This window comes from Sarcophilus harrisii, chromosome 1, assembly GCF_902635505.1.
Source record: "Sarcophilus harrisii chromosome 1, mSarHar1.11, whole genome shotgun sequence".
NCBI classification, from domain to species: domain Eukaryota; kingdom Metazoa; phylum Chordata; class Mammalia; order Dasyuromorphia; family Dasyuridae; genus Sarcophilus; species Sarcophilus harrisii.
Genome location: NC_045426.1, coordinates 478885643 through 478905536, shown reverse-complemented (window position 1 = coordinate 478905536; position 19894 = coordinate 478885643). Strand labels below are relative to the sequence as shown.

At 34.9% G+C, this 19894-nt stretch overlaps 1 protein-coding gene and 1 long non-coding RNA gene across 2 annotated transcripts in view; one reads left to right on the top strand and one right to left on the bottom strand.

Moving 5' to 3' along the window:
- The window catches only part of CCDC178 (coiled-coil domain containing 178), a 610238-nt gene extending 597778 nt beyond the window's left edge, over nucleotides 1–12460 (bottom strand). Inside the window, exon 1 of the mRNA XM_031946472.1 lies at nucleotides 12333–12460. The gene's annotated coding sequence lies outside the window, so the exon portion shown is untranslated. The remainder of the gene's footprint in view (nucleotides 1–12332) is intronic.
- The window catches only part of LOC116420590, a 60230-nt gene that overhangs the window by 28109 nt on the left and 12227 nt on the right, over nucleotides 1–19894 (top strand). The window lies entirely within an intron of this gene.

The following is a 19894-nucleotide window of genomic DNA, read 5'->3' as shown; positions in this document are numbered from 1 at the left end:
ATCACTACAGACCAACTATGCATCTATATGACCAGCTAAGTTTCCCATTCAAATGAAATCCTATATCCAATGGGGAAAAAAGTTCTGCTAGTAGTAGATAGTACTGGGGATACAAATAAAATGATTATTGACCACAAAAAGCTTCTATTCTCCTCTTTACATAATTATTAAGACCCTGACACAAAGATGAGGACTAAGTTACAAATACACATAAATATTTACCTACATGCATGTGTGCATATATATATATATATATATATATATATATATATATATATATTATATTGTGTGTAAATACAAATATGCATATATGTGTATTTAGCTCTGGTCATCATGGCAAGGTTTTATACTTACTTATTTAATCATTTTTCAATTGTTTCAGATTCTTTGTTATCCTATTTGAAATTTCCTTGGCAGAGATACTAGAGTGGTGTGCCATTTCTTTTCTAGCTCATTTTACCAAATGAAAATTGGGATAAATAGGGTTAAGTGGCTTCCCCATGGCCACACTGCTAGTACGTATTTGAGTTTAAATTTGAAATTAGGAAGAGTCTTCTTCATGACTCTAGGCCTGTCATTCTATCTACTGGGCCACTTAGTTACCCATATAACACACACACACACACACACACAAACACAATATGTGTGTGTGTGTGTATATGTATGTATGTACATAAATACATATATATATATATATATATATCAACATGTATATTTGGACTCAATTCATCATTGGATCCAAAGCCAAAGCCAAACATTGTAGAAGGATTTTAATAATAATATATATTAATTATTATATCAGGTCATTAGACATTATAAATTATAATCATTATTCTTAATAATAATGCATATTTAATAATATATACATGTTAGTTGTATGTGTATATGTGTGTTTTTATATATACATATGAGTCAGCCAAATAATGCAGTGGAAATACCACTAAACTTAGAGACAGGAAGATGAGTTCAAATTTAAGTTCAGACACTTACTAGCTAGCTGTGTGATGCTGGGCAAGTCACTTAACCCTATTTGCCTCCATTTCCTCATCGGTAAAATGAACTGAAGAAGAAATCTTCACCAAGAAAACACAAATGGAATCATAAAGAATCAGATAACAATTGAAACCAACTGAACAATGTATGGGAATGTGTATGTGTGTGTATATATACATATGTTTGTTTTGTGTATTTTCTCTCTCTTTTCTGTGCATATATATATATATATATATATATACACACATATACATACATACATATATTTAGAGATTCCTCCTCAACATCTACCACTCCCCAACCCATATCAATCTTACAATCTGAATTTCAGAAAGGAGAAAGAAAGAACATTTTTAAAGGAAAAAGCAAGAGGAAGGCAAAATGGAGTGATTTGTAGAAAGTCATTAGTAGAAGTCTTAGGTATTTTAGAATTAATTAAGCCTTAAAAAAGACAGCTCTGGATTTATCACTAAATTCATAATAATAAATAATAATGAGTTCTCATGGTATATATATATATATATATATATATATATATATATATATAATTTTTTACCAAAATTGGGTGGGTAATTTGAAGAATACAAAATTGATTTTTTTTTTAATGTAAACAAGGGGAAAATGGGAGTGGAGAGAACTGGAAAAATTTAACCAAAAAACATTTCCTGACAGGAAAAAAAATTAGGAAATTATCAAAAAGAACTTCCTAAACCCTAAAATTAAATTTTCATTAAAAATGAATGAAAAAATATCATATAAGGCATCTTTCTTAAACTTGATTTCTGATATTCTATGCCATGCTAGAAATGAACATCATTTCTCCAAAATGTCATCCTGATTTTAAATTTACTATTAGATAGTAAATAATAAAAATTAACAAATACTTATTAAGGATGTACTCTGTACCAGTTATTGTCACAGAATGCCAGAACCAAAAGGTTTAGGGAAGTTGGTTCATTTAATTTGGTGATGAGAAAAGTGAGTCCTAGGAAACAGAAGAAATTTTCCCAACTAAACGTCACAAATTAAATCAATGTTGTAAAAGCTGTCCAAAGTAATCGGTAATACTTATGTTCTACAATATCTTTCACAAAAGTTTATTAGGGTCTCAACTACTCCTGGATTATGCTGCTAGAGGCTACACACTCCTAAAAAATGTACATACAACATAATAATAAGGTTAAACTGAATTATTAATGTTCTCCATTACTTTTTTAAGTTTCAGCAGTCAACAAAACAATAAATCAAGCCTTGATTGTAGTATTTTCCAATTTCATGGATCTAAATGTTCACATTAAAATCTGACAATAAGTTCTTCAGAGCCAGGGCAAGCTAGTTCTAGCACACCCCTAACCATACATGTTCCATTTCCTTGGTCATGAACTCAGGAATTTCTTTTATCTCACTATAATATTTTATCATTCCATCTTTCCCAATACTTCATAGCTATTAATCCTCTTACTTATCTCCACTATAAACTACAATCCTTCCACTTTTCTGTTCTTTTCCCTATACTGGCTACACTTGCCCCTTTTATCTCAGCCTCTCAGTGAATGCATTCAATGTTGTACTATCCCTCACACTCTAATTCTTTGCAAAATCCATCTACTTCATTCCTATTTATATGCTCTTTAATGAAAATAAAAAACCTGAAGCCATGGTAACTGGATTCACTATGAACTAGTTATATCACAAATGAGATGTAGCCTTTATTTTAAAGGAAAAGATGACAAACCTAAGCAGTTTGTATTTCTGAATTATAAACATCTATAATGATTTACTTATGAAAGGAATCTACTAATGGGACAAAACTTTTTGGAAGGTCCATCAAAATTCAGTTTGGATCTGAAAGTAATTATGCTTCTCAGAAGGTTAGTTCATTATATTCCCAGCATAATCTTGGGAATATAAATCTATCTAGCATACTATAATTTATTAAAACTTCTAGTAAGTCTATCATTTTTATGCCTCCTTACCTAATTCATTAACTATCCCACTCACCATATCAACTATTACAAATCATTTCATACCCCCTAAAGTTTCAACAGCACCTCCCCCTTCACTCATTCAACTGAGGAATTTGCCCCATACAACATTCAAAAAAATGAGGTCATTTTGCTGGGATGTCTCCTCATCTCAAATCACACAAACATCTTCCTTTGCTCTCTCCACCTTCATTCCTCTATCATTCCCATTCTCATACCAATCTCTCCCCATAAACTGGCTCCTCCTTTCATTAATACAAACATATGCATATCTCTAATATTCTTAGGGGAAAAAAAACTTCACTTGATCTGATCATCCCTATTATCTACTATCTATAACTTTCTTTACCTTCTCAACAAAATTTCTTGAGAAAGTCACTGACACTGGATGCCTCCATTTAGTCTCTTCTCAATCCAAAAGCCTCCTTCATCTGGCTTCCAAACTCAACATTCAATTGAAATAACTCTGCTCAAAGCTCCCATTGGTCCCTTCTTTGGCAATTGTAATGGCTTTTACTTAATCTTCATCCTTCAGGACTTCTCTTCAATCTTTGACACTGTCAACCCACTCTTCCAATATCCTCAGCCTCCCCTCCCCTCTAACTGGATAACTGGAGGGTGAACCCAAAGAGGGTGGAACTTGGTCTCTCCAAGTCACTACACTTTCCATCTGAACTCTGGAACAAGAGCTTGGTTCTCCTTTCCCTTTCCATCTTCCTATTGTGTGTGGTCTTCTCCCATTAAATTATAAAATCCTTGAGGGCAGAAACTAATCTTTCTTTTTCTAATATCCCTAGAGTTTAACACAAACTTGACACATAGTAGGCACTTAATAAATATATATATTGTATTGTCTTAAATTTTATTGTTTCACACTCTTCTCATATGTCCCCATATCTCCAGTCATACAACCTCCACTTTGGTTCAGGTTCTGATCACCTTTCACCTAGACTACTGTAGTAACCTTGTGTTTGCCCTACCACAAGTCTCTCTCCTCACGTCAATCAATCCTCCACTCAGCAGCCAAAATGTTTTTTTTGTTCCTAAAGCACAGTTCTGACTATATCATCCTCCTATGCACTAAACTTTAGTGACTCCTATAACTTCTAAAAAATTTAAACTATCTTTTGGCCTTTCACAACCTGATCCACACTCCCCTCTCCCACACATCTTTCCAGACTTCTTACATTTTATTCCCTTTCATTCAATCTAAGATCCAGTAATAATAATAGCATGCTTGCTACTCATCAAACACAATACTCTTATCTCTACTCTTATCTCCCAGCTCTGTATCTTGTCAGGTCAGCCTTACTTCCATGCCTGAAATATTTTTATCCTCTTGATCTCCTTCCTTCAAGACTTAGTTCAAATTGTACCTTCTGCAGCTTTTTCTCATTCCTTCCTGTTCCTAATGTCTTCCCTCTGAAATGACCTTTCATTTACATTTTCTCTGTCTTTGTCTCTATCTCTGTCTCTCTCTCTATATATATATATCTATATACACATACATATATATATATATATACACACACACACATATATATAATATATGTGTGTTTGTATATGTGTTTGTATGTATTTATATGTGTATAACTTATCAATGTATATGTCTGTCGTCTCTCATTAGGACATGAGTTCCTTGAGGGCAGGAAAAGTGTTTTTGCCTTTCTTTGTGTTTAGAGCCATTGGCACAGGATCTGATAAAATAAATACTTATTAAGTTAGTGATTATTGCTTTTCAGAAAGTATCACTCATTAGAATCAAGAGAATATTGTACACAGCAACAACAAGATTATGTGATGATCAATTCTGATGGACATGGTCCTTTCAACAATGGGGTGATTCAAGCTAATTCCAACAGACTTGTGATAGAGAGTGCTGTCTGCATCCAGAGAGAAAACTGTGGGGACTGAATGTGGGCCACAACATAGTATTTTCACCTTTTTTGTTGATGTTTGATTGCCTTTTGTTTTCCTTCTCATTTTTTTTTCTTTTTAATCTGATTTTTCTTGTGTAGCATGATAACTGGGGGTAGAGGGAAGGGAGGGAAAAAATTTGAACACAAAGTTTTAAAGGAGTGAATGTTGAAAATTTTATTTGCATATATTTTGAAAATGAAAAACTATTATTTTTTTTTAAAATGTATCACTCAAAACTACCCCCCCCCCATTTTTCTTCAGGAAAAAAATGGCCATTCACAAATAAATAATACATTCATTTTATCATCAAATAATCTGAATTCAAGAGCAGCTTATTTATATAGTAATTAGAGCACAGGATCTAAAGACAGGAAGGTCTGAGTTCAAATCCAACCTGAGAGATTGGCTAGAATGACAGGGAAAAATAATGCGGAATGATGGAGGGTTTGTGGGAAAACAGGAACGCTGATACATTGTTGGTGGAATTGTGAATACATCCAGCCATTCTGGAGAGCAATTTGGAACTATGCTCAAAAAATTATCAAATTGTGCATACCCTTTGATCCAGCAGTTAGTACTGGGCTTATATCCCAAAAAAAAATCCTAAAGAAGGGAAAAAGACCTCTATGGGCAAGAATGTTTGTGGCAGCCCTCTTTGTAATGGCCAGAAACTGGAAACTGAGTAGATAGATGCCCACCGATTGGAGAATGGCTGAATAGATTGTGGTATATGAATATGGTATTTTTGTTCTGTAAGAAATGACCAACAGGATGATTTCAGAAAGGCCTGGAGAGACTTACATGAACTGATGCTGAGTGAAATGAGCAGGACCAAGAGATCATTATATACTTCAACAACAATACTATATGATGATCAATTCTGAAGGATATGGCCATCTGCAGCAATGAGATGAACCAAATCAGTTCCTATAGAGCAGTAATGAATTGAACCAGCTACACCCAGCAAAAGAACTCTGGGAGATGACTATGAACCACTACATAGAATTCCCAATCCTTTATTTTTGTCCGCCTGCATTTTTGATTTCCTTCACAGGCTAATTGTACACTATTTCAAAGTCCAATTCTTTTTGTACAGCAAAATAACTGTTTGGACATGTATGCTTATATTGTATTTAATTTATACTTTAACATATTTAACATGTATTGGTCAACCTGCCATCTGGGGGAGAAGGTGGAGGGAAGGAGGGGAAAAATTGAAACAAAAGGTTTGGCAATTGTCAATGCTGTAAAATTATCCATGCATATAACTTGTAAATAAAAAGCTATAAGAAAAAAAATCCAATATGAGACACTTACTAGCTATGTGATCCCAAGCACATAGTGTTATGTGACTCTATTTTGCCTCAATTTCCTCACCTATAAAAGTTTCTAGAGAAGGAAATGGCAAACCACTTGAATATCTTTGCCAAAAAAATTTCAGATAGGGTCACAAAGACTTGGACACAATTGAAGCAAATGAACAACAACAATTCAACAAGCATCTATTAAGTGTCTGCTATGTGGCAGATATTGTATTAGGCACTGGAGATATAAAAACATAAATGAAAATACTTCTGCCCTCAAAGGGCTTACATTTTACTGGAGGAAAACATGTAAACAGGACATCAAAAGAAACTTCATGAAACGAATAAAATTTTCCATTCAAGTAAACAACCCATGGTATTGATAAAGTTGGTCACTGTTTTGCTCTGTCAGTTGCCAAGTGTTTCCAAATACTCATTATGTTCTATTATCTACTGCACCACTCAGCACATAGTAGTCTCTTAATAGATGCTAGTTGATTGACTGACTTCTGTAATTGTATTGGATACTCAATAGTCACTCTGGACTATTTATAGGAGACAATTATTGGAGGAGGAAAAAGAGGGGGTACCATTTCTTCAGTTATTCATCAGAGACTCCAAGAATCCCTACTCTCTCACAATCTCACAAGCAACTGAAACCAGCTTGCAGGTGCTTAGGGATACTAAGGCAGATGGTAGAGAATATTTGGGCATAAGTGGGATGGAAAAACACAACACCACCACATAGCAGAAAGCTATACTGACATCAGGGGTCCTGAGAAAAGATTAGCAATGCTTTTTAGCAACATACATTTGGGCCATTAAGACTTAGATATCCATGCAACCATCTGTTTGTGCACAGATCTGTTATTTTTACCAGCAGGTACCTACTTTGTATATGAGAATGATGGTACTAAGGTGGTCTGTAGACCTTTGAATTATTATTCTACTCATGACAAAAGATTTATGTAGATTCACTTAACATTCTCTTGTCCAACCTCCTTTATAATTACTAGCACACATTTTTATATGACTAGCCAGCAAACTAATTCTGTAGGGGTGGGAAGGAGGTTGCGGGGGGAATAGCCTAGTGAAAGACTGACAAAATTTGGGGGTTTTGTTTTTGTTTTTTAAACTGTCAAGAGATGGAGAGAGTTTCAGTATAGTTTTAATGAGACAACAGATTATAAAATGAAGACTATAGTGCCAGTTTGTGAAATTTGTTTAATATAAAATTATAAATTATTAGATGAAAGGAACATAACTGAATATAGTACAAAAAGGTTGTCCAAAATGTCTAAAACACATCAGTTATTAACTTACATTTTCTACATAATGCATCTACAATGACTGCCAAAGGCAAAGAAAACTTAATGAAAAGTAAATTTAGTGACAGAAATGTCTCTCAAACATCGATTAACTATTTCTGCTGTCAAATTAAATATATTCATGGTTTAATTTTATGCAACTTTGAAAGGAACCTATTTTTCAAAAACTGAATTACATGTAGAAGGTTACAAAGAAGAAAGCTTTCTAAATGTTTTGTATTTGAATAAAATTGCTTTGAGGTATCTAAATTTATTGTTTCCTTTGTTCATTATTGTTTTAACATAGCTAGGAACAGACTTATTCCATATGGATCTAGAAGGTAGAAAAGAATCAGTCAGTGAAAAGGAGAAACATATTTCAACTCAACTTATTTGCACTTTCTAATAGCTTCCCAATGGCGCAAAATGAGATGCCACACAAAGTAGTGAACTTCCTAGCATTGGAAGCATTCAAGTAATGGCTAAACTATAATTATTCATAAATGTCATAGAAGGTATATAGGAATATATACCAATATAGAAATATATTGGAAGAGTTTAGATTATTATGACATTCCTACTAATTCTAATTTCCTATGATGCTATATGTTTGCATATAGAGAGAGAGTTAATGGCTTTAAAAGTGCTCTCACAGGTTTTCTCATTTAAAACTGTATTTGAGGGAATTTTCTTAAAAGTCTATGAAGTTAAACAAAGATAACAAAGACTGATAAAAATAATATTTATCTAAACTCTTACAACTGTATTCAAAAGCATTTCAAATGGATTAAGTTGGGAAAGGAAAAGAAATTGCTAAGAATATCCACCAAATAAGATATTCCTTTAAAATTTGCTCCACTTTCCTCTATTATCCTGGTTGCTGTTATCTACCAGGTTATTATTTTTTCTTTCTTTAGAAGTTTAGCAACAGACCCAAAGACTTCCTCTCTTTCCCCAAAACAGTCTTTACTTGTGACTTTGACCTCACAGGTCCTGTGTAGGTCTAAATCTATGGTCTTACTATACTGAGCTTAAAGACATCAATTACATGATACAATTATCATCACCCTGACTTCCAAGTTCATCAGCCTCAATTTCTATTATCTCCCCTTCATCTCCCTCAATTCCCATTCATTTCAGTCACTTATAGGAAGGTCCACAATCATGATCCTGCCATCATCCATAACTTCAACCTTCATGATCCACAATTCTGAAATTCCTCTCCCATAACAAAACCTCTTATTCTTCCATCTCTATGTACCTCATTCTTTATTCATTCTTTGCCTTCACAGTAACTCCCAGTCATTTCATCCCTCTTGACATTCCCATTGTTCATTTTTCTCCTTTCATAATCTTTTAATTAACCAGTTTTACACAGTCTTCTGTATGCAAATAACTTACAAGTCCCCTTTTCCTTCACCTACTACTACTGCTGCTTACACTGATGCTTATGCTTTGCCAAACTCAAATCCTTAACTACTCTTACCATCTATTTTCTGTATATCTGCTCATTTGTCGTTGACTGGCATAGAAGCAAAGTGCACAATATCACTGAGTCTAATACAAATTCAGGACATCTACCCTGTATAACCACCCTGTCCCCTGTATGTAGTGGGAGGTATCTTATTGTGGCTCACAGAGGAAAGCAGAAATAAACATATCTTTGACATCTCTTTCTCCTATTCTTCTGCAAAGGAGACATATTCCCTCTTCTCTTCAGATAGAGGGTACCATGAGAGAATTCTCCCTTAAATGATATTAATAAATAGTAGGGCATGAAAATTTAAGGTTAAGTTAAAGTATTGTTTGGTAAATATTCTAATATGTATGCTTTCTTTAATTTCTGCTTTGCTATTGACTTGGATAGGTGAGTTTGTCATAGAATTGTCATTTAATGGGAAGATTTGAAGTCAGGTAGATAAATCTTCCTGATTTCAGACCCAGTATACAACTAGCTGCCAATACCCTTTCTTATGCCCTTAATTCCATATTATCTGTGTGTGTGTATGTGTTTGTCTGCCTCTGTTTTTCTGTCACTGTTTCTCTCTATGTATATATGTATATGTATATATGTACATAAATATATATTTATATGTGTGTTCAATAAAAACTAATGGATAAATATAGACTTCTACACTTTGGTTCAAAACATTAATTTTACAAGTTTAAGATATCAAAAGCATTCCTAGTGAGCAATTCATCTGAAAAAAAGTGGGAATTTTAATGGTTTATAACCTCAAAATGAATGAATAATTTCAAGAGTCCAAGAAAGCTGCTGCAATCTTGCATTAAGAAATATACTTTCCAGAACTAGGGAAATGATATTTCTAACATAGTCAGATCACAGCTATAGTATTATGTGCAGTTCTATATGGTAGAATCTTGATAACCTAGAAACTTCATAGAAGGCTACCAGGAAGGTAACCAAAGAGTATCAAGATGATGCCACAAAAGGAAACTTGGAAAGCACTAGGAATATTTATCCTGACAAAAGGCTTCAGGGTGGGGCAATATGATAACTCTCTTCCATTACTGGAAAGCTGACAATGGAAGAAGGATTCAATTTGTCCTGATAAGAGTAGATCAATGTGTACATAATACAAAGAGGAAACCTAAAGACTTGATCTAAAGAAAACTAAACTAAATAGAACTAAATAAAAGTGGGCTACCTTGAGATGTCATGGCTGCTCTCTTTCTGGAAATCTTCAAGCAAAGCCTGGAAAACCACTTGTCAAATGAGATGTAGAAGTGATTTTTGTTCAGATATGAGTTTGACAAATTATCTCTGTACCCCCTTCTAACTCTCAACTTCCTATTCCCTAGAAATCAGCTTCTCCCAGCATAAACTGTTCAAAACTCCTTCACCTCCCAGACATAGCACTTTTAACACTTTCTTATTCAACTAATAGATTGGCTTTTTTTTCCAACTCTATAAATCTTAAAAAACATTTTGAGGACATCTCTGTTCTATTCAAAAAATTCATAATTTCATAAATTCTCTTTTCAAATCAGTAATATCAATGAGAAGCCACATTACTCAGGGGAAAGAATCAAAATGTCCTGAAATGAAGTCTTGCCTCTGACACTGGCTATCTAAATGTGGTCAAGTCACTTAATATCTCTGTGACCTAGGAAATTTTATCAGATTATAAATTATACCAGTTGCCAATGGAGGAAGCTCACCTTTCCCTCTCACCGCCCAAAAAAGTCAATTTATAAAGAAAGTAGAAAATAATTTCATACCATACAATCTATTACAAATCAGAAACATTAAAACTATGTTTTTGCCATTCAAACTAACATACACATGCTGCTGAACGAAAGACTGAACACTAAATGAAAATATAAGGTACTTCTGAGACTAAGCCTAAATTAATACAGATATATAGTAGCCATCATGGAACATCAGGGCACAATGCAAAAATCAGTGAAGTACTCTAGGGAAAAAAATGTATATTGCATACAAAGATGCCATTTACAAATTTAATATTACAAACTGAACAAACCAAATCTTCCTGACAGAAGATAGCTACAATTTATCCTGCACTCACTACTTCTACCTTCAGCATGATGTATCTACCTACTCATGATCTTATCAATTACCTTCCTGGAGAAGCTTCAAAATCTTAAGTATCTTTGATGACTCTAAATTTATCCCTTAAACAAAATTGTTTTCCCTATATCCTAACCAATACCAATGAAGAAGTGACATTCTATAAGCAATACCATTACTAGGCAATCTGATTCTGCAATCCCAGATACCCTGCACCTTTGTGGCACAGTTGTTAAGAGAGCAGACCTTGGGAGTCAGGAGGACCTGAATTCAAATTCTGCATGTTTCCTTAGCTTAGGGTCTCTAAAAGAGTCGCTTAACCTGTCTCAATTTCCTGCTGTGTAAAACAGGGCTGATGGCAACACCTGCCTCACAATGTTGTTATGATGATCAAATGAGGTAATTATAGGCAAGGTAAAGAGCTATCATTATTTTATCACCAAATGCTAGCTATTAGATTATTCTCAATGATACATATGTACCTGTTCTGCCAACAGAACAGCAGATTGCAAATGATGAGTGGGTAGTTAACTACAAAAAGCTATCAACATCTGTTAGATGAGAAGGTTGAATTGAATGACCACTAATATGCCCTTCCACTTCTAAATCCTATGATTCCAAGACATTTCAGGGAGCACAGTTTGCTGATGGGGCTCATAAAAAGTCCTCTATTGACAATCTACTGGAAGAGAGATGGCCAAGACACTCAAAAAGTTAAACAATAGAGATAAATAATAATTCTACACAACTGTATAAAAATTATCACAATGTAGCTCAAGATTGACTGTCCCCCAAAATAGCATAGACATAAAAGGGAGGCGGAGTAGAAGTTAATTCAAAGGGAGGGAGAGATTAAATAATACCTGAAGGCAAAGTCTTGCTTTGCTCACAACTCACAGAGAATTCGTAGAAGACCCTAGAGATCCTCCACAAACAGGGATTTTGGAAAGAGAGAAATGGTAGGTACTTGGCTCCCTGGCACGAAGAAAGGAAGTTAGAGATGGTAACAGTGAGGAAAGGGAGGTAAGAAGGAGAGCAATTGCAGGAATCATCTGCGCTGGGCAGCATGGCATTGGATAGATCCGAGAGCTCCATGATGGCAAGGGGAAGGGCAAGTGAGTGATTTGTGGATATAGGGTGTACTTTCCTCCTAGGTGTACCAAGGTATTAGCAACTAGCCCCATACCTCTACTGCAGACTCCTAGCAAGAGACTGTGCTTAGTACGTGGGCTGTGCGCTCCTTTTCCCAGGGCGCTGCTCTACTACTCACCCACAGGCTCCACTCAGTCTCCAACTCTCCTCGCAAGCAGTGCTGCCAAACCCAGCCTGCCTACCTGGCCCTGCCAGTTCCGGGGAGGCGGCTGTGGCTCCTGCCTGCCGCCTCCCCAACCCTACAGACGTTCGTTATTGCCGTGTCCTGGCAACAGCGGCGTTCCTAGGATTAGCCTCCAGTCTAGTTCCCTCTAGTTCGGACCCTGACGTCTGACGCCCAGCCTAGGGGCTGAGTATTCTGGGCGCCCTTGAGGAAGGGCAGTAGCTAAGATCCCACTCCATCCGCGTACTGGCTGCATTTTCTTGATCAACCCAGCCCAGCAGAGTACTGGGCATATGAAGCACAGAATCTTCCGGACATGGCCCCCAAACACCAAAACTATTCTCTTGCACCCCAACTCTTTCCCCACCCAAATCCTGAAGCTCCCCGTCTTATTTGAAATGGTAAATTGTTCCCAAAGCCCTTTTGATCAAAGGGGAGAAAGGAAAGAAGGCTCCGAATTTAGGCAATTTAGGCCATGAAAGGAGAATAGTGGAAAATAAGGCCATTCTAACTACTAGACAGCTACAATTACTGCATAATTCTCTAGGCAAATACTGCTACCTATGCCAAAAAGAACGTAGAAAACTTATAGGCTTTTCATATGGTTTAGGGTACCAACTGTTATGAAGCAATAATCATAGAAGAGAGAATAATAATAACAGGATTTATATAGCATCTATGTGACAGGTGTTTTACAAATACCTCATTGGATTCTCACAATCTTATGCGGCAGATTCTATTTACCCTTATTTTATAGTTAAGGAAACTGAGGTTAAGTGATTTGTCTATTGACACAGCTAGTAAATGTCTGAGGTAGTACTTGAATTCAGGTCTTCCTGACTCCGGGTCCAACTGTCCCACCTACCTGCTTCAATTATTACCTCATTTGAATAATAGGAATTTCTTCTAGCTTTGGTTTTTTGTTTATTTGTTTAAGTCCTAGATAAGGAAGTTAGCCAAGGTGGTTAGTGGTCAATATAATTGCCCATAAAAATGGACAAAATGAAAATGAACAGCATTTATCAGTCTCACTTTGAAAACTAGCTAATTGCTACTAGAAAAATGTTGAATAAATGATCAAGTCATAATTTTGTTGTAAAAAATAAATGCATGTACTCTACTACCTCCAAAGCAGCCTAGGCCCACTTCAATGGAATTAATGACAAAAGGTCAAATTACAGGTGATAAAAATATAGTCCATATTAGAGTAAAAATTGTTTGTGTTCAATTAGATCTAATTGTTTGGTTTATTTTTTTTATTTTTAAAGCTTTTTATTTTCAAAACATATGAACAGATAATTTTTCAACATTGACCCTTGCACAGAATTGTTTCAGATTTTCCCTTCCTTCCCCACATCCCCTTCTTTAGATGGCAAGCAATCCAATATATGTTATACTTGTTAAAATATATGTTAAATTCAATATGTGTAAACATATTTATACAATTCTTTTTCTGCACAAGAAAAATCAGATCAAAAAGGAAAGAAAATGAGTAAGAAAAAATGCAAGCGAACAACAAAAACAGTGAAAATGCTATGTTGTGATCCACACTTAGTCCCCACAGTCCTCTCTTTGGGTGTAGATGGCTCTCTTCATCACAAGATCATTGGAATTGGCATCAATCATCAGATCTAATTTTTACAGAGGCAATTAGTGAGATTTGAATTTTGAAAGATGAGTTTTCTTGTTTTCAGGGCCAGCTTTTTATCCACTGCACTGCCTTGTTGTTGTTTGTCCTTCCTTCTTAAAGAGGGCCATGAAATCAGGGAGGTGATCTTATAACATGCAAGTGAGTTGGATTTGAGGAAGAGGAGATTGTGTAACTGTCTCACTTTCCCCTTCAGAGAGATATGGGTCCAGTGGCAAGATATACATCAAGATGCCTGGAGATGGCCTTCTACCCAGGAGAAGATGTAAAATCCCACAGGTCCTAATTCCAAACAACCCTTTGTGTGTGTCAACATCCCCCTTCAGTAGATTAGTTTCTTTACTGAGTGTCTCCTCTTTATTGTCTTTATATTTAATGAAAAAGAATATCTTATTTTGCAATTGCAAATAATAATTAATAGATACTTATGCCCAATTTTTTCCGCTTTCCTTCCACTTTCCCTTTCTTGGCCCTTCCTTGCCATTCCTGATCCTCTTCTCTCCCAAATATCTGAATTTTTAATATAGTTGTTAAATAACTTGCATTTCTTCATTTGAGGACTACCTGACCGCATACTTTGACCATTTATCCATTAAGAAATAATTCTTATTTTTTATATAGCTGTAGCAATTTTTATATAGCTTGGATATGAGACCTTCATCAGAAAAATATTTTGTAAATTTTTTTCCAAATAAACTGTTTTTCTTCTGATTTAAATTGCATTTATTTTGCTAGTCCAGAAACTTTTAAATTTTATATAATCAAAATTGTTCATTTTACATTTTGTTATTTTTTCCCCTTTCTTTATAGCTGAGATTTCTCAAAAAAAATTTTGTCCACATATTTACCATATTTAAAAGGGACTCTTCTTTGCCTGTTTTATCATTTTAATATCTCTTAATATCATCTCTTAATATAATCACAAGGTTTTGTTTTATATGATGAACAATGCTAATTGTTTTTCCTAATTTTAAACCATTCTTGTATCCCTAGTATAAATCCAACTTTGTCATAGTGAATATCATATTTGGATATGTTGTTGCAATCTTTGATTTTTAAAAAAATTTTAAATCTATATTTATTAATGATATTGATGAATAGGTCTTTCTGATAGTAGTTTGGATATTGGAACAATATTGTGATAGCATATGACAAGGAATATCATAATGTACCTCCCTTTTTAGATATTGAAAACAATTCTAAGAACATAGGGTTAATTACTCTTTAAACATTTATGAGAATCACTTTTAAAATCATCTAGGACAGAATTTCTTTTTTTTTCCTTTTATGAGTCATTTGTAACTTGTTCAATATCTTAGGAAATGGAGTTTTATTATTAAATTTGTTGTTTTATATTTGTAGGTAATTGTGTAGTTGCTTTAAATTCTTGATTTTGTTGTTATACTTTTCAAAAGTTTTATTTACTATTCAAGTAGTCTTTGTGTTTTTCCATTTGTCTATTTCTCCTGCATTTTTAAAAATATCTTTGATTCTTATTTTAGTTTTATTTAATTTACTGATTTGGGTTTTTTAATACATGCTCAGTTCATTAGATATCACTTTTGTATTTTATTAATCTATATTTTCAGAGATAGAATTTTTCTCTAAGGATTGCTTTAGCTACATTCGAAATAATTTTGGTATGTTATCTTGTTAACAAATATCTTATTAACAGTTTTAGTTATTCATTCTTTTGATGATTTATTATTTGTCAATTCAAATTGACAAACATGGATTAAGGACTTTATGTGTATAATGCACTGTGCTAAATATTTGAAATAGCCCTCCTTTCTCCAAAAAGATTTTTTTTTTAATTCCTGACTCTGACTTCAAGAAGATTATATTTTACACAGGAGAAACAATATCTGCTAGATAAATAAATATAAAACTTATGCCAAATAAAAACAAAGTAGTTTCAAGAGCAAAATCCTAAAAATTGATGGGAGTGGAGGTGGGATATATATAGAAATGTTAGCTGAATCCATGTCAGTTGATAAAATCACTGAAAGTCCATAGAATATATTAAAAGATACAGGATAGAGTCCTGAGATTCGTATCCATATATATTATAAGACATGAATAGTTATTCAGCAAAGGAAGCAGAGGGAACTGATCATGTAAGAGGAAAACTAATGAGGGCAGCACTACAAAAACAAGGAAGGAAATAGTATTCACAAGCAGAGAGTTAAAAACAACCTGGGAAGAAATCAAGAATGTTGAGATCTAAGAAAAGATCATTGAATTTGGGAGGACATCCCAGAGAAGAGAGCAGAGGCAACCTGCACCCAGAGGTTGTCATACCAAACCCAGAACCAGGCTCAGATACTTATTAGGTAGTCAGCAGCACCTTCTGCCCATCATCCCACAATACTTTTACAGCCTTCACTACTCTCCCAGATGAAGGAATAGTCCCAGTCCCAAATTAATTCTCTCTATAATGCCCTTGGGAAACTGTGAGCTGTTCTCATGTACCACCCACTATTTCTCCTATGGTTTCATCATAGAAGCAGGGATCCCTATTAAAATGACAGTATTTAGGGAAAAAAATGCCTCATGTCTCTTCTTAATGTTTTCTCAACTCCATCCCCTCAACTAAACTCCTCTATCCATGTTTTGATCTATTCCTAACTACCTTTCCAATGTGCCCTCTGAAATTCTTTTTACATAATAAACAAAATCCTCTTCAAATTCCCCCCTTTCCTACATTTTTTCCATTTATTTTCCTTATTCCCTGCTGGTGACATTAACACGCCCATCTATCTTCTCTAGCACTGACTCTACCTTCTCTCACATAACACCCCCTCTCTGTGCTGATCCTGGAGGACTCTGAATATGTCTCAGTCTACATTATCACTTTCATAATCTCCAATAGCTCTCTTCATAATCTTTCATCATTCAGTAACCTTGCCTATTTTAAGTCCACACAATCACAATTCCACAAATCAATGGACAGAATATGATAGCTAGAATAGAGATACCTAAATCCTAAATCATTCTCCTTTTTTCAAGTAGTTCAGCATCTGAGTCAAGATCTTCCTCACCTCTCTAATTCCTGTCTTTTATACCAGAGGAATTTAATATGCATATAGATGCTCCTTCAAATAATCTAATCACTCATGTCCTCAACCCCCTTAAGGCCAGTGACCTACTTCTTTATTCTATCTATGCCAATCAGACCATATGTGGAGTATAATATTCATTTCTGGGTATCACATTATAACATCTCTTTTGCTGGGAGTGCCTTGGAGAAGCACATGAGCCTTGTGATTGCCAAAAATTGAAAAATTGGCTGTAAAAGATAACAGAAATGAAGCCAAAAGAACAAAAAATATAAGAACTTATAAGAGTAGAACTGGCCCATAAACTGGAATTGGTCAATTGGAAAACTCTTTCCTTCCTCCCTTTCCCTCTCTTTTCTTCCTCTCCCTCTCCCTCTCCTCCCTCTCCCTTTCCCTCTTACCTCTCGTTCTCCCTCCCCCTTCTTCTCCTTCTCCCCCTCCCTCTCCTCCTCCTCCCTTTCATTCTCCTTCTCCTTCTCTCTCTTTCTCCCTCTCCCTCTTCCTCCTGCCTCCACACTCTTCCTCTCCTTCTTCCTCCCTCTCCCTTTCTTTCTTCTCTTTCCTTCCTTTCCCTCTCCTTCTCTCTCTCCCTCTCCCTCCTCCCTTTTCCCTTTCCCTCTCTCTCCTCCTCTTTCTCCCTCCCTCTGCCTCTGCCTCTCTCTGTGTGTCCCTCCTTCCCTCCTTCTCTCCTTCTCTCTTTCCCTTCTCTTTCTGTCCTTTTCAAATCTCTATCTAAAGATGCTCTTCAACGTTTTTTGTTTTGTTTTGTTTTGATCTCTGAACTCAAGATATCTTGGGGTTTACAGGCTAGATTTCTTTTTGTAAAAACTATGCAGTAGGTGCTACATTTCTAGATTTATCTGCTCTTATGTCATTTGTTCCTACCTTAAATTGTGCTTTCCTCATGATTTTAATTAGTCTTTCAAGACTATCTTTGAACTAACTTGTTTCTTAATTTCTATAGTTCTTTTCAATCTGCCTCTTTCTCCTTATCTCAGGCTTATATTACTTCCCCCATCTTGTATTTTTCCTCCTTCTGGGACTTGGGTTCTATCTATAGTAAACCAATTCTTTTTTTCCTTTGGTTTTTTCCTCCATTCATTTCCCTGAAAGCTCTCACCCTACTTCATTTTCTTTTCTGTAGATTTCAGACACAGCTGTTTCTTCTGAAGTAAACGTTCTCTGCCTTCCTTCCTCTGCAGGAATTATCTCCTCCCTGTTGTTTTCTAGCTGCACCTTTTGTTCATCCCTAGTTATTGCTTTCCTTCTCCTTTTTTCTTTACCACAACCTTTTTCTTTATCCCCTCCTTCGCTTCCTGAAGGCCCCTTCTTGCTGCCTTCTCTTTCTTTTACAACCCCAAGAGAGTTTCCTGCATTCATTTGGGCAGATGTTACTAACTCAATTGTTTCTTTTACCCTTTCAGAAGAGGCTCTTGCAGCTAATCCAGCTGTGCCTGCCTTCTTTTTATTATGAAATTTTCTTAGGCGGTTGACACGCATGTGCACCATTTCATCACAAAGGGTTACACACATTTTTTATAGCAGTAACTACTTTATTGTTATTCTCCACTTCTAAAATATTTTTCTGACTGGGCATTACACTGAAATGATTTCTTAAATCACACTATAGCAAAATTTTGATTGTTCTCTATGTCCCAGTTTCTTAAACTGTGAGTCACAGTGCCATGTGGGGTTTTGTAACTGAATGTGGGGATCATGAAAATGATTAATTATCAGTAAATGTTTAATTTGTATACCTATCTTATATGCCTATATATTCAGGGTCACATAAACATTTCTTGGGCAAAAAGAGTTCAATAGTAGAAAAAGTATAAAGAAACCCTATATCAATTATAACTCTTTTGTGACTGGCAAAGAGTAACATTTGGCCAGTTTTTAACTCTATCTTCCCCTTGAAGTAATTATATTTCACTCTTTTATGCTTCATTATGAACATTAGTGATAAATTATCCTGTCAATGGAAATGCTAAGACACTGAAATATTTTTTTTATCCAAATCACAAAGTTCCTATATCCTCTCTTTTGTTCCTAGAGAAAATGAGAAAAAACTTTAGTCTTGAAATCTTGGCAAAAGAACCATGTTTTTGCAGCATTTCTAGTCGTTTTTCCCCCTCCTTGTAGAGTTTAAATGGGAATAGTAATAAAAACTAGGTTTGTGATTTCACACATGTAGGGAACTCAAGTGTAAATAAATTTATTCTGCCAATGCAGCCTGGTACCTTTCCTGAAACATGCAGTCTTACAGAGTTGTGTAGTAGAATAGAACATTAAGAGGTTAGAGAAAAGCTTATTTCTCTATTGTATTTAATTACTAATTATTAATTTAATTAATTAGTAATTATTAATTACTAATTAATTTAATTAGTTCCTATTAATTTAGGACCAATGTTTTTTCCCTTTTCTACTTACTCATCCAGAAATCAAAGAGTAAATCAAAGTCTAATTCAAAGACTTATCCAAGCAGAAAAATTAAGACCTAATCAAAAATAGTAAAGAAATTCTAAGTTTAGTCAAATAGGTAGATTCCTGCTCATTGTGTTTACTCTGACAGGTCTGGGAAAATGTGGATTCTCCCTTTTGTCAGACAGGTGCTTTGGGAATTGTGAAGTCTCTTTGATTAAGATTTCGGTGCTCAGTCTCATGTACCTCAACATCTTTAATGGACTTATTATAATATTTATTCTCTCATTAATTGTTAACAAATAAAAATTGATTGCTATCCTCAAGAATAACCACTCTTCAAAGGGCATATAAATTGTGGCCCATCATCATGACTTGTCTTTGGCATT